The 16,191-nt window shown below is 42.5% G+C and overlaps 1 protein-coding gene across 1 annotated transcript in view; it reads right to left on the bottom strand.

The window, feature by feature from the left end:
* LOC126272264 (multiple C2 and transmembrane domain-containing protein) overlaps window positions 1-16,191 on the bottom strand; it is a 1,046,785-nt gene that overhangs the window by 1,014,548 nt on the left and 16,046 nt on the right. The window lies entirely within an intron of this gene.

The following is a 16,191-nucleotide window of genomic DNA, read 5'->3' on the forward strand; positions in this document are numbered from 1 at the left end:
TTATTGTCTTTGAATGGAAGTTTCATTTCTGTTCCACTCGTGAAGTACTTCTTTCAGATAGCCTGTGTGCTATACCGTAGATGTTCTTTCTGTGTGCGAACTTAGTTTCATTGAGATGTTTTACTTGGCAGTTTAACATCATGCGTTCTTAAATTTTGCACACCAGTGTAGTCGTCTCGATGGATTGTAGCCATCAAATATACATAGGAAACACAATGTAGTGATCGTGCTTCTAAAAAGATGCTAACTTAGTCGAGAATCACCGTGCTAAGAGAGCGGTCCGTTTTCACAATACTGTCAGGTGTGCAACATACCATAAGTGAGAGTCATATGAACAGACAAAAAGAACACTGTCCCAGCCAAGTAGCGATTCATACCTAAAGAGGACTTCTGGGTCACGCTCGTCGCAGAAGAGAACAAAAAGTGTATTTTTGTGAGCGGAACGGAGTTGGGGAAACGCTGAACACACATTGCAATTTTTATGACTCGAAAATTTATATTTAAAAAAAAATCACTGAACCAGTTGTACATACAGAGTGTTACGGGTGCAAGAGCAGATATTTGTACTGACAGCTGAGGACAGAGTACTGAACAATATTGCGTCAGTATTTACTTCTTTTGTTTTTACAAGTAGTAAGTTTTTAGGTTGGTTAAGCGGAGTTATTGAACGCAGTTTTCCGAAATTCCTTCACCAGGGAAGACGAATGTAATATTCCAGAATTTGAAACACGAACATCTGCTAGCATGAGTTTCTTAGAAGTAGATACCTTAGGGGTTGCGAAGCAACTCAAATCGCTTGATACGGGCAAGTCTTCAGGTCCAGATTGTATACCGATTAGGTTCCTTTCAGATTACGCTGATACTATAGCTCCCTACTTAGCACTCATATACAACCGCTCGCTCACCGATAGATCTGTACCTACAGATTGGAAAATTGCGCAGGTCGCACCAGTGTTCAAGAAGGGTAGTAGGAGTAATCCATTTAACTACAGACCTATATCATTGACGTCGGTTTGCAGTAGGGTTTTGGAGCATATACTGTATTCAAACATTATGAATCACCTCGAAGAGAACGATCTATTGACACGTAATCAGCATGGCTTCAGAAAACATCGCTCTTGTGCAACGCAGCTAGCTCTTTATTCGCACGAAGTAATGGCCGCTATCGACAGGGGATCTCAAGTTGATTCCGTATTTCTAGATTTCCGGAAAGCTTTTGACACCGTTCCTCACAAGCGACTTCTAATCAAGCTGCGGAGCTATGGGGTATCGTCTCAGTTGTGCGACTGGATTCGTGATTTCCTGTCAGGAAGGTCGCAGTTCGTAGTAATAGACGGCAAATCATCGAGTAAAACTGAAGTGATATCAGGTGTTCCCCAGGGAAGCGTCCTGGGACCTCTACTGTTCCTGATCTATATAAATGACCTGGGTGACAATCTGAGCAGTTCTCTTAGACTGTTCGCAGATGATGCTGTAATTTACCGTCTAGTAAGGTCATCCGAAGACCAGTATCAGCTGCAAAGTGATTTAAAAAAGATTGCTGTATGGTGTGTCAGGTGGCAGTTGACGCTAAATAACGAAAAGTGTGAGATGATCCACATGAGTTCCAAAAGAACTCCGTTGGAATTCGATTACTCGATAAATAGTACAATTCTCAAGGCTGTCAATTCAACTAAGTACCTGGGTGTTAAAATTACGAACAACTTCAGTTGGAAGGACCACATAGATAATATTGTCGGGAAGGCGAGCCAAAGGTTGCGTCTCATTGGCAGGACACTTAGAAGATGCAACAAGTCCACTAAAGAGACAGCTTACACTACACTCGTTCGTCCTCTGTTAGAATATTGCTGCGCGGTGTGGGATCCTTACCAGGTAGGATTGACGGAGGACATCGAGAGGGTGCAAAGAAGGGCAGCTCGTTTTGTATTATCGCGTTATAGAGGAGAGAGTGTGGCAGATATGATACACGAGTTGGGATGGAAGTCATTACAGCATAGACGTTTTTCGTCGCGGCGAGAGCTTTTTACGAAATTTCAGTCACCAACTTTCTCTTCCGAATGCGAAAATATTTTGTTGAGCCCAACCTACATAGGTAGGAATGATCATCAAAATAAAATAAGAGAAATCAGAGCTCGAACAGAAAGGTTTAGGTGTTCGTTTTTCCCGCTCGCTGTTCGGGAGTGGAATAGTAGAGAGATAGTATGATTGTGGTTCGATGAACCCTCTGCCAAGCACTTAAATGTGAATTGCAGAGTAGTCATGTAGATGTAGATGTAGATGTAGATACCTCCAAGTATGCTTGCCACCAGTAAGCCATTAATGTATATTTTCCTCCTGGCAGCAGGTCAGGTATTGAAACATGACCACATGGATGCAGAACGCATCGTCTACGCTGAAAGCCGTAGGTAACTTCACAGTGCAGTTTCGACTATACAAAAGACATAAGGTAGTAAATGATGTAATGTGTTTGTGGGAAGACTATTAGACGCAGAGAAGAAAACGTGTAACGTGCTGAAGTGTATCTGTACCTATGTCCGTAATAAATGGTGACTAATTGCGATCATTTTACGATCATTGAATAATTGTATTCAGATCTGAGCAGTCACTAATTCAGCTATCGATCTAGTCCTCGGGCAAAGGCTTAGATTTAATTTAGGACTATTCAGATCTGAAGGTGGTAACTCAATGAATGAAATCCTTCATACCCTATCTTGTCAAAAACTATAGAGACTGTAATAACAAAAAAATGGAGAATGTTAAGATGGTGGTTTTAAGGCCTCAGGAGTTCTGCATAGCCCCCCCCCCCCCACCTCCCACCCCCAATTGAGTACCACGTACAGCACCTTTATACAAACGTGATGCAACTGTCCAAAATGTCCTTCTTTGGGGTGTTGTTAAACTCTTGCATTACATTGGGTTGAATGTCAATTACGAGGGTCACTCCAAAAGAAATGTACACTATTTTTGTAAAAATATAGTTTTCATTCTGCATTTGTGAAAGTTTTACAGTGTGTAGATACATCCTTCTCGCTTGTTTTCAAACTTAGTTCAACCTTTCCCAGTGAGTGGCGCCGTCACAGCATGTCTTCAAGATGGCTGCTACACTTGACGTGCTGTCATAGAATTCCTGGCTGTGAAAACGAGACAGTGGGGAACATCGACAAGAGGTTGAAAGAGGTGTATGGAGATGCTGTTGTCGATCGAAGTACAGTTAGTCGTTGGGCAAGTAGGTTATGTGATGAAAGCGGGCACGGCAATATTGAGGATTGTCCTCGCAGCGGCAGGCCTCGTACTGCACACACTCCAGACAATGTGCAGAGAGTCAACGAATTGGTGACTGCTAACAGATGCATCACAGGGAACAAATTGTCACACTTCGTTGGGATAGGGGAAGTAAGTGTTTACAGAATAGTGAAAGTGTTGGCGTTAAAAAAGGTTTGTGCCAGGTGGGTTCCCAGGATGTTGACAGTGGCTCACAAAGAAACAAGAAAAACGGTATGCAGCGAACTTTTGGAACAGTACGAGAAGGGTGCAGATGAATTTCTTGGAATAATTGTGACATGTGATTAAATATGGCTCCATAATTTTTCACCAGAGACGAAGAGGCAATTAATGGAGTGGCATCATGCAAATTCACCCAAGGAAAAAAAATTCAAAACCACACCTTCTGCTGGAAAAGTTATGGCTATGGTGTTTTTGATTCCGAAGGACTCTTGCTTGTGGACATCATGCCAAGTGGAACCAGAATAAGTTCTGATGCATACATGACGACACTGAAGAAACTTCAAGCTCGACTGAGTCGTGTTCGTCCACATCGGCAAAAGCAGGATGTTTTGCTGTTGCACGACAATGCACGGCCACATGTCAGTCAAAAAACCATGGAAGCGATCACAAAACTCGGATGGACAACAGTGAAACACCCGCCTTGCAGTCCTGACCTGGCTCCATGTGACTATCATCTTCTTGGGAAACTGAAAGACTCTCTTCTTGGAACAAGGTTGGAAGATGATGACTCCCTTGTGTACGCTGTCAAACAGTGCTCCAACAGATTGGTCCAGAATTTTACCGTGCGGGTATACAGGCACTGGTTCCAAGATGGCGTAAGGCAGCTGAGAGGGATGGAAATTATGTGGATAAATGGAAATATTTTTCCTGAAGGATGTCTCTACACACAGTAAAACTTTCAGACATGTAGAATAGAAGACGGATTTAAAAAAAAAATAGTGTGCATTTCTCTTGGAGTGACCCTCGTATGTCGCCAAAACGTTGACACTTCATGAGGATTTTTAATTTTGGAAATAAAAAACAGGTCGCTCGGAGACACATCGGGTGAATATTGTAGGTGGTCGATAAATGGCATTTATTTTTCCACTTGTGCACTTTCTTGCACTGAGACTGCAGGCGTGTGTCGTGCAGAAAGCACGAATCACACTCGTTCAATTGTTGCTGAGGTCAATTGCACAACCGATCCATGAGACCCAAATACGAGGGCTATCCAGACACTAGCAGACGTTTTCAAATAAAAAATTAACAACATGGAAGAACCAAATATTATTATATACATTTTAAATGTATACTCGTAAGCTGCTCCTCTACATAATCACCATTCAGTACCATCTCTGTAGAAATTGGCCCACTGCAATTGTATTTTGGGAACCCATATAGCAAAAAATTTGTGGTAACCAAGCTTCTCCGCCATAATGTCATGCACTTAACTCCGTGAAATTTGGGGAAAATGTTGCGCACGTTCCACAATTCTGAAACGACAATTTTCACGAATTTTGTCTTTGATTTTATTCATCTCTTCGCCAGTAACAAGACTAAGCCTACCGCTGCAGTGCTCATCGTGAACATTGTACAGCCGTTATTAAAATTAATGTACCGTTACCTCTCTCGGCTTTCACACATTACTCCTTTTCTGTACACATCGCAAAGATCACTATAAATTTAAATTGATGTCCAGTTCCTAGCTAACAAAAACCTAATCATAAAACGCACCCGACAAACGACGGAATTTTCTATTGCAGCGTATATTTTAACACGTCACAGAGAGTAAATTAGCAGAGACACAGACCGCAGGCCACCACTGAGGTGTAGGAACGTTATGACACCAAGATGGCGGCCGCGACGGACCAAAACATTCGTTACTTCATGGACGGCCTCCTAACACTGTGAACTTACAGTGGTGCCGTAAGAAAAACACTGCCTGTTGCTAATGGCTTGAGCATCACAAAAGGTGGTGAATATTTCCTTCACTTTCGATTTTGTCATTCCCATCTTGTTTGGCCTTGGTGAACTGTCAGAGACCCATTCCGCTCTTTGTCATTTTGTGGCAGGTTGGTATTGAAAACACCAAGACCTGTCACCCGTGATAATTTTTTCTGGAAAAGGACTGCACGTGTATTTCATTTCGTTTTGTTCGGGAGTCAAGTGTGCGGGACGAAGTTAGCACAAACTTGTCTCTACTTCAGAATATTCTGCAGAATGCCTTCAACACTTCGTTCGCAAATTATCATATCTTCAGCGTAGGATCACGAATGTTCTCAATGTTTCCATCGGATGAATCTCAGGTGAGAGGCCCTGACCTCTCGTTGTTCTCGAGCGACAGCTGTCTTTCTTTGAAACGTTGAAATCACTCAGACATTCGTGCACGACCTAAACAACTATCGTCGTAAGCCTTTTCCATGGAGCCTGATCTCTCCGTAACCGTTATATCGAGCAAAACCGGGAATCGAATCATTTTTCGTTGCTCCGTTGCGATTTGTGACCAATGTGTTAGCACTCTATGGCCGTACGTCCTCTACTTAACACTGCCCGTTCACAACTGACAGTTCCAACGCAAACGTGTTGCTTGCAGCTTCCTTCGTAGTTACTGCGCTAAAGTTGCTTTTACGCCAGGATTAAAATCAATCTCGGAACTTTTCAGACGATGTGCATTTGCTTGACTCTGTGCTGGGCTCTTAATGTGAGCTAACGATCCAGGCACTGGAGCTAAGCACTTGTTTATTTTGAGTATAATGTCGCTGATGGTTTCCTCTCCTTCGGATTATTCTTCATTGGCGCGGATGAGCCCTGAAGGAGAGCTGCTGGCGCACTTAATACGGCTGGTGGCCTGTGTCTGATCTGCCAATGATCCACCTACGTGTAATACGTTCCAAGTTTGTTTTCTGTACCGTCCTGGGCTCTGCTCCGTGAATATTGCGTTCCGAACGCAAACAGCCCGTAATTAGAACTACTCTGCCCAAGACATCTACAGACAAGCGTTGCTGCTGGCATCGTGAATGCAGTGGTAGCGACGTGGCAACTATGCCTCGTGCTGACGTTCTCCCGTCATAGTTTAAGCTACACATTGTTCCCGTGCTGTGTGAAGCTCAGATACCTTCTGGGCTTGGGCGCAAATGTACGCTTACATCAATGCCACTGTAAAGTTCTTGATAGAAAGCGTATATTATTTCATCGTAAAGTATTACCTTTGTGTCTCATTTGCAAACGGATTCTAGGGGCTGTAATTAACAAGTATTACCATCTCGGGTAATATGGGGTATGTTAAAGGACTGAAGACTTGCTAAAGATTCTTTGTTCGAAACTGGTTCTCGAGATTTTGCAACCAGACATCTATTTTCTTTTCATCATGTGTCAGCGTGTATATCTACTAATTTTAGTTTCATAACCACTGCACGCTGTAGATTCTTCCCTGCAACCATCTAATTTATATCTGACTAGCAACAATCTAATGCTTCAAAATTGCTAAACATGTACAGGAACTGGATGTACGTTCTAATTTCCGTCTACCCCCTCTCTCTGTCCATTTCCTCCTTACGTTCTCTTTGTCCATCTCCTTCTCCTCTTCTGCCCCCCCCCCGTCCCCCCGTTTCTCTGTCCAACACCTCCACCACCTCCTCCCTAGCTTTTTGTCGTTCTCCTCATCCTCTCTTGTCTCTGTACATCTCCTCCAACCTGCCTATGTTCACTTCCTTATCCCCTTTCTGTCCAGATCCTTATCCTTCCCTCCAACCCCCCCCCCCCCCCGCACCACTCTCTCCGACACTGAGACTTGTTTATTGTTGTTGTAAAGGAAACCTTGATTGGGTAGATCGGTTGCGATCATTCGTGTGTGGGGTATGACAGAGACCTCACCAACTGCTGGATCTATGAGGATAGTAGATTCAATGACAGTATTTCACACGGTTTTAATCTGCGAATGGGGAATATTTCAAAATTTTGAACGATTGACATTCCGTAGCACTATTCTAATGATAAGCTGGTAAGTCATAAATATAGCTTTCTTGTTTTCTGTTAGAACTGACAGCGAAGAACAAAATAAAACAGCACATTCGAGTGTGTAATTTAAAAAAAATTATATTTGAGGATAAAGGATATATATGGGGAGGGGTGGGGGTGGGGGGGAAACAATTTGTCTAAAGGTTTAGATGCCATGTTATAGTGGTTTAAATTAACTAAAAATGGCTCTGAGCACTATGGGAATTGACATCTGAGGTCATCAGTCCCCTAGAACTTAGAACTACTTAAACCTAACTAACCTAAGGACATCACACACATCCATGCCCGAGGCAGGATTCGAACCTGCGACCGTAGCGGTCGCGCGGTTCCAGACTGTAGTGCCTAGAACCGCTCGGCCACTCTGGCAGGCTGAAGTCGACTGTCGCCTGTCATATGGAACACTGTTCTTAGTTATTGTTTTATAAAATTGTAGAGATCGTCGAGAGGAGCTATTTGCATCCACTGGATTAATGCTAGGAAATATAATTTATGCTTATGTTAATTACACAGCACTACACAAACTTTGCGACAGGTAATGGCTTTCAAGTGATTACACACTGCAAAAGTTCAGAAAAACTGCGATTTATGTGCGATCCGTTGGACAGAACGAACCAATTACGCTGCCCCAGAAAAGTTGCTTCGTCGAGGCCTTAGCGCTGACGGACTCTAGAATATAAATTCCTATAGCTTGTAAGTCAATCTCAATCTCAATCTTTGTCTGCTTTAACATCAGCAACTTCTTCAACATTTCCTTTACAGAATATTATTAAAAGTTACTGCATAATACAGTAGAAACACCTAGCCTCAGGAGCATCGTTGGCGGGACACTTAAGTGGAAAATATTTCAGGTACATTTCATGAGCACGTTATGGTATTAACGCATATTTCAACTTACCAGTAATAGACTGGCAGACTGAAAGATTAAGGCAGGTAGTAGGGACATGGAATCATCTGAAACTGTTCTAAATGACAGCAGCCAATCAGAGGCAATGTATTAGATCTCCTGGTCGCCAAGCAATATATTAAATCTGCTGCTCGCCAACAAGTCCGAAGCTTCTGACTCAATTAGCGTACGACAGGGGATCGGGGATCAAAAGGCAGTTATAGCATCTCAGGAATACGGCTGTAAATAGGTATACAAAAAAAAAGGGTAGGAAGGTAATTCCGGTTAGCAAGAGCGACAAGAAACACGTTTCGGGTTACCTGAGCCGTCTACAATAAAATTTCATCTGCAGCACTGACAATGTTAAGCATAAATGGACAAAGTCTAAGAGTGTTCTACAGTACTCTGTGGACAGGTATGTGCTGAGCAAAGTTGTCAGGGATGTAAAAGTCCCGACGTGTTTTGGCAGCTGTGTCAGAGAGCTGCTACGAAAGCAAAGAGATTTTCACAACAAATTTATACGTACCGAAAGACTTACAGCCAAACGAAAATTGAAGGAAGCAAAACTGGAGTAAGGAGAACCATGTGTGAAGCATGCAGAAAATTCGAAAGAAAACTTCTAACAACCGACTTGACAGAGCATCCTAAGGAGTTCTGGTTTTATGTTAAATCAGTGGAATAATCGAAGTCGTCTGTTCGGGCACTCTGTGACCATATTCGTACCGAAACGGATGACGTAGAGAAGGCCGGAATACTAAGCGTCTTATTCCAAAACTGCTTCACTGAGGAAGGCTCTATAGTTCCTCCTTTAAACAGTCGTACGAACGATAAAATGCCTGATAACTAAATAAGTGGCCAAGGGATACAAAGGCAACTGGACACGCTCAGCACAGGAAAGACCACTGGACCTGCTGTGATAGCAATGTAATTCTTCGTAGGGTATGCTACAGACATTGTTCCTCTTCTAGCAGCTGTGTATCGTAGGTTTTTGAAGGAGAAAAGCGTTTCTGGTGATTTGAAAAAAATCAAGTCATTCCCGTCTTCAAGAAGGGTCGTCAAAGAGACGCGCAAAACTGTAGACCTGTATCTCTGGCGTTGGTCTGCAGCAACATTTTGGAACATGTTTTTTTCTCCCGTATTATGACTTTTCTGGAGGCCGAAAATCTCTTCTATAGGAACCTACATGAGTTCGGAAACCAACGATCCTGTGAAACCCTTCGTTCATCCACGAGACTCAAATAGCAGCAGATACTGGAGCACAGGTTGATACCACTTTCCGTGACATCGGAAGAGGTTGTTTCCAGCTCCGCACACGCGCCTTAAGAACAAACTACGATCAAACGGAATATCAGACCAAATGTGTGATTGTATCGAAGAGTTTCTAGCAAAAAGAACGAAGCATGCATTCTCAATGAAGAGAAATCTTCAGATTTAAGAGTAACTTCGGGAGAACCCCAAGGACCTTTATAGGACAATTAATTACTTTTCACAAAATATACAAATGACAGTGGATGGCGTTGGAAGTTTCATGATGTATTTCGCGAATGATGTTTTTGTATACTGAGAAGTCGCAACGCTAGAAAATATTAGCGAAATGCTGGATGACCTGCAGAGGATCGGTGGTTGGTGAAAGGACTTGCAATTGTCCCTCAACGTAGGTCAATGTAACTTATTGCGAATACACAGACAGAAAGCCTCTTTATTGTAAGATTACGTACACAATTACTGGAAGCAGTCATATCCATAAAACATTGATTGAAAGTGGAATGAAAAATTAAAATTAATCGCAGGTGAGGCAGATGCCAGACAGATTCATTGGAGACATCCTCAGGAAATGTAGCCCATGCATAAGGAAGATAGATTACAAAACACTTATTTGAGCAGTATTTGAATATTGATCCTCCGTCTGACCTCGTGGTCTAGTGGCGAGCGTTGCTGCCTCTGCATCACAGGGTCCCGGGTTCGATTCCTGGCCGGGTTGGGGATTTTCTGTGCTCGCGGAATGGGTGTTTGTGTTGTCCTCATCATTTCATCATCATCATTCGTTGCAGCGGGTAGATTGGATTGGATAAAAGAGATGGACTGCGTCAAAATTAAGACTTTGTATGGGCGCTGATGAGCGCGCAGTTGAGCGTCCCACAAACTATACATCACCATCATCATCATCATCCTCTGTCTGGGATCGGTACCATAAATGAGTGATGGAGCAAACAGGAATGCGCAGGTAACTCCAGTGCAGACGCTGCGAGAGAGGCAATCTGCAACTTGGTGTGTTCTACCGTTAACGTTCCGAGAGAGTGCGTTCCTAGAAGAAGCGACCAATAAGTTGCTTTCTCGTAGGAATTTGCTTCTAAATGTGACTGAATGGCAGCTGAAACGTGTTTACTGCCTTCATACCTGCTGTAAGGTTCTCCTACTGTGCAGTGCTCCTTGTGTTTTATAACTGTTTAACATGACACAAATGCAGATAGTGACTGCCGTCTAGACCCTTGTTGATTCTTTCGTTGCTGATTGTTGTGGTCTTCAGTACGAGCGATCCCGTAATCGATTCTGTACGTAATTAGCTACTCCATCTACTCACCTAATTTTCAGACTTCTAGTGTAGCACTACATCCTTGTCTGAAGTGCTCATCGTTCACTTTTGACTTCCGTACAAGAGTACGCTCCAAACCAAAACACTGAAGAAAGATTTCCTAATATTTAAATTTATACTTACTGTCAACAGATTTTTATTTTTGAGAAATGCTAACCCTATTATTGAGAGTTAGCATTTTATATTCTCTTTACTTTGGTCATCATCAGTGAAAGAAAAACATCAGAGAACATAACACAGTAATATATTTGTAACGACTACATAATGCATTCGCTATAAATATAAAAACAAACATGTATTACAGCCACGGAAAATGTTTCATAAATAAAAGAAGAGAAACGAATATAGAAAGAAACGAACTGCCTTTCATTAAATTGCAAACACTTTCAATACCTCCAGGAACTATCTATTATGTTCCACTGCTCTTTAAAATCCCTTGACGTCTCTGAGACAATTGCAAGTTCATACAGAAACCTCTTTGTAAATATTCCTTCTCCATGAACTTTAATTTAACTACAAAATTTCGCCTTGGCTTCCTTCACAGCTGGCTAAATGTGTATACTGAATAACATTGGGAATTGGCTGCAATCCTACCTTTATTCCCTAACCAATGACTGCAACCCTTTCGTGTCCTTCGAGTCATAACTGCAGTCTGGCTTCGGTAGAGGTTACAAATAACCTTTCCCTTCTTGTACTTTGTCACTGCTTCCTTCACATTTTCGAAGGGTCTAGCCCAATAGACATTATCAATAGTTTACTGTTAAATACACATGTCTTATAGCCTTCCTTTCCACATTTTCTTTGTAGAACAATCTGCGAGCAGTTTTTGGTACTGCGTGCATCCAACACTTCATAACCTGAGATTTATGCGTAGCTTCTCCAGAAACCTCAGACGCCTGACCTGGGCGATAAACAAACGTTTTCGAATAAGCAGCTATTCCTGGATAGCTGCCAGGCAGCTGTTTATGTCTCCTTTTCTCTGCTAAAAAAAAGGTCTGTGGCGGCTTTGTCTCGGAACAATGGAGGGTGAAGAAAGGAATTTTGCGTGTGCGCAAGCGGTGCATTATATCGCTGCCTGGACCTGAGAAGAAGGTGCGTAGAAACCACAACAAAAGGAGAGACACCTTGCAATCTAGCAGTCGCTCTGCGTTCCGCAGTTTTAATTCCTCGCTGCAGAGACTTTTAATCGTCATCTGACTAACTGTCCAGTTTGTACAGTATGTCTCGCTTCTTTTTGTGGCAGTTGGTCTTACGCAGATGCGAAGAAAAGGCATTGTCCTCTACTTCTCGAAATTTGAGATGACTTTTTTTATTTACAATGTGTACACGAATTTGGATTTTATTCTATAGTTTAACACAACTTTTCGGTCCAGTAGGAAATTATTTCGTATGCTGTTTTTCCTCAAACTCTACAAACCACTGTTATTTTCTCCCTTTGAAACTGCATTTACACATACTGAAATTTTAAAGCTAAAAAAAAAAAAATACTTGCCAGGCCTTAAGAGTAACAACTAAACAATTTCCTGAGGCAGGAATGGTGGTAGGAAGGATTCTTCTTCTTGTAGCTTCCTCCGAAAAGTGAACTCTAGTAGCTTCTTATAATCATATAGGAGAAGCACTCCGTCAGTGATAAGGAAATGACAGGTATATCAATACATTATTTCAAGCGGTTAACGTCCGCCCCTCGTGGTCTTGCGTTTCCTGCGCACGGGGTCAGGGATTTTTCCTGCCTCGAGACGACTGGGGGTTCCTGTGTCTTCTTCATCATCATTCATCCCCATTACGGTCGGTGGGAGGCAATGGCAAACCACCTCCACTAGGACCTTGCCTAGTACGGCGGTCCCGCATCGTCCCCTACGCTTCTCGGAGTATGGGACCTCCTCTGCAACGTCAGATGAATGACTTTATTTAATATTATTTTATTGTTGATTACAGACTGCTTACTTCTTTAATGATGTTCTTTGAAATGAAGGAACTGTGCACGCTCAAGTGGCCTGGTTATAATCTGTTACTGAATATTGTTCGGTAACTGAGTGTACTTTATATTGTATCAAGTTCGTTATGTTGGTAAGTGTGACTCCCTGTAATACTGTCGTATGATTAAGAAAATGAGCCTTTGCCACCTTCTCGACTGAGGTTTATCCATAACGTCCTTTCGTTTTCCCTTCCGTTTCTACTTTAGATAGCAGCTAAAACACATATAAGAAACGCCTTCCATTCGTTAAGGAGTCTTAATAGCTACTATTTATTGGTGTTGGTGTTATAATCAAAGACCATTTTAGAATGATCAACCACACTGAAATAACATCACATACCCTCTCAATGCGTTATATTTCATTTCATGTAAATTGGAGGGGGAAGGGGAAAAGGAGGAAAGGAAAGGGATGGGACCATTGCTGTCAGTTGCATCGGGACATTACGTGGAATCAGTGTCGATGAGTGAAAATGAGCACCTGACTGGGACTCGAACCTGGGATCTCCAGCTTACTAGGCAGGTGCGTTAACCGCTGCATCTGCAACACAGCGTCATCGCAAATGCACGGACTATCTCGCCATGTCCGAAGAAAAGGGCACCACGCATTCATATAAGTTTCATTTCGTTTCCTCCTCATTTTTCGGGTGCTTCGTTTTCTTTGTCATGTGGAGCATTTAGAGTTTTAGTAGCACAAGAGAACAGTTCTTCGGATTCTCATGCCAAACTTATATTTTAATATTCACGAATATTGATGTAAATGCAACACAATACGTGCAAGCTTGTTGAAAGACTTGTGTCTTGTGTTTTCATGTATGCAGAACATTGACCCTCAAGCTCCGGGGACAAGTAGTGTATTGGTGGCACATTCTCCAGTTCTTTGGCCATTTTGTGAGAATAGAGGACAAAATGTAGAACAAATAATCACTGGAGGAAAGTTCGAGGGTGTGAGACCAAGGAGGAACCAGCGAGTGAGTGGATACATCAAATTAAGAAGATCTCTCGTCTAACTCTTCAGCAAGCTCTGAGAGAGAGAGAGAGAGAGAGAGAGAGAGAGAGTAGAGCGCTATAAACTGTATCTCAATAGTACATTGCGTGATTAGAAACACCTAAGATAAACAGTAGGAGATATAGATTCCAGTCGTCCTTCTATGCCCAAAATTGGATCAGTACACCAACTCTAACTGTTCCACATTTTAACAAACTAGTACTGACTTCTAGCATTATTTCATACAGAAGAGACGCGGTATTATGAGAAAGACAATGCTGTCGTTAAGACAATGGAGCATTGCATCCGCATGGTGAGCGCGACTGAGTGGCAAGCAATCTTCATCATTTACTACCCACACGGTTCGATCTCAGTCGCCTTCAGAAGGACGTGGAAGTGTCGATTGTGACGCAACAGTCGTGTTGCCCGTTTCACATGGCTAAGCAAAAATCGCGGTTAGCTACGTCAGATTGCAGTGTGACGAGTACTGGAAGAGCATCAAGTTGCCCATTTTGAAGCTTCGCGGTTTGTGCACATCCACGTGAGATCGACATGGGTTTGCAAGCTGAGCAGGTGGCTGTGATTAGGCGAGTTAGAGTCGGTCATTTTGGCAACTACCTCCAAGCTGCGTGAAGTTTATTCTCGCACACTATAGCCGAATGAAGACCACGCGGGTTGGGCACGCGGTTGCAGTGTTCTGCAATGCACTAATTCCCCTATAAACATTTTCCCTAGTTTTACCAAGTGAAGGCTGAAGCGGTATTTTTCATAAAACCACGACCAATTTCGTCACATATCCAGAGCATGTACCAATTCTCCAGTGATCGCGCACTGGACGGTACATTTTCTTTAATTCTTGCATGGGGGAAAAACCATCAGTAAAGATAACAAGATTCCATACTAGACAATGAGGTCCATAAAGATTCCGTTGTAGCTACTGATAGCCTTGGGAGAGCCAGCCACTACAAAACTCTTCCATTTGGTAAACACGATGTATGATACAGGTGAAATATCATCAGGCTTCAAGTAGAATATAATAATTCCAATTCCAAAGGAAACAGCTGCTGACAGGTGTGAATATTATCTAGCTATCAGTTAAATAAGTGATGGCTGCAAAATACTAACACGAATCCTTCACAGAAGAATGGAAAAACTATTAGAAGCCGACATCGGGGAAGTTCAGTTTGGACTCAGACAATACTGACCCTACGACTTATAGAAGGTAGGTTAAGGAAAGACTATCCTATATTTACAGGATTTGTGAACTGCCGGCCGCGGTGGTCTCTAAGCGCGCAGTCCGGAACCGTGCGACTGCTACGGTCGCAGGTTCGAATCTTGCCTCGGGCATGGATGTGTGTGATGTCCTTAGGTTAGTTAGGTTTAAGTAGTTCTAAGTTCTAGGGGACTGATGACCGCAGATGTTAAGTCCCATAGTGCTCAGAGCCATTTGAACCATTTGTGAACTTAGAGAAAGCTTTTGACAATGTTGACTCGAATACTGTCTTTCAAATTCTAAAGGTGGCGGGGGTAAAACACAGGGAGCGTAAGGTTATTTACAATTTTTACAGAAACCAGATGACTGTTATAAGAGCCGACGTGCAAGAAAGGCAAGAAGTGGTTGAGAAGAGAATAAGACAGCGTATCCTCGATGTTATTCAATCTGCATATTGAGCAAGCAGTAAAGGTAACCAAAGAAAAATTTGGAGCATGAATTAAAGTCCAGGAGCAGAAATAGAAGTTTGAGGTTTGCCGACAACATTGTAATTCTGCCAGAAACAACAAAGGACTTGGAAGGGCAGTTGAACGGAGTGAACCGTGTCTTGAGAGGATATAGATGAACATCAACAAAAGCAGTGGGATGTAGTCGAATTAAATCAGGCGATACTAAGGGAATCGGATTAGGAAACGAGACACTTATAGTAGTAGATGACTCTTGCTATTTGGGCAGCAAAATAAGTGATGCTGGCCGATGAAGGGAGGATATAAAATGTAGACTGGCAATGGGAAGTCAAGAAGAGAAATTGGTTAAACATCGAATATAGATTTCAGTGTCAGGAAGTCCTTTTTGAAAGCGTTTGTATGGAGTGTAGCGATGTATGCAAGTGAAACATGGACGATAAACAGTTTATACAAGGAAACATGCGAATACATCACATGTGGGTACATCAAATAACTAATGAGGTACTGAATAGAACTGGGGAGAAGAGAAATCTGTGGTACAACCTGACCAGAAGAACGAGCTTCAAGGGATCAACAGTTTAGTACTGGAGGGGAGCGTGAGGGACAGGAATCGTAGACGGAGACCAAGAGATTAGCGCAGTAAGCAGATTCAGAAGGATATAGGTTGCAGTGGGTGCTCGGAGATAACGAGGCTTTCACAGGATAGAGTAGCATGGAGAGGCGCATTAAACCAGTCTTTGGACTGAAGATCACAACAACGACAACGATTAAGTTCTTTCATTTAAATCCTTCTC

The sequence above is a fragment of the Schistocerca gregaria genome, chromosome 5 (assembly GCF_023897955.1).
Source record: "Schistocerca gregaria isolate iqSchGreg1 chromosome 5, iqSchGreg1.2, whole genome shotgun sequence".
Lineage (NCBI taxonomy): Eukaryota > Metazoa > Arthropoda > Insecta > Orthoptera > Acrididae > Schistocerca > Schistocerca gregaria.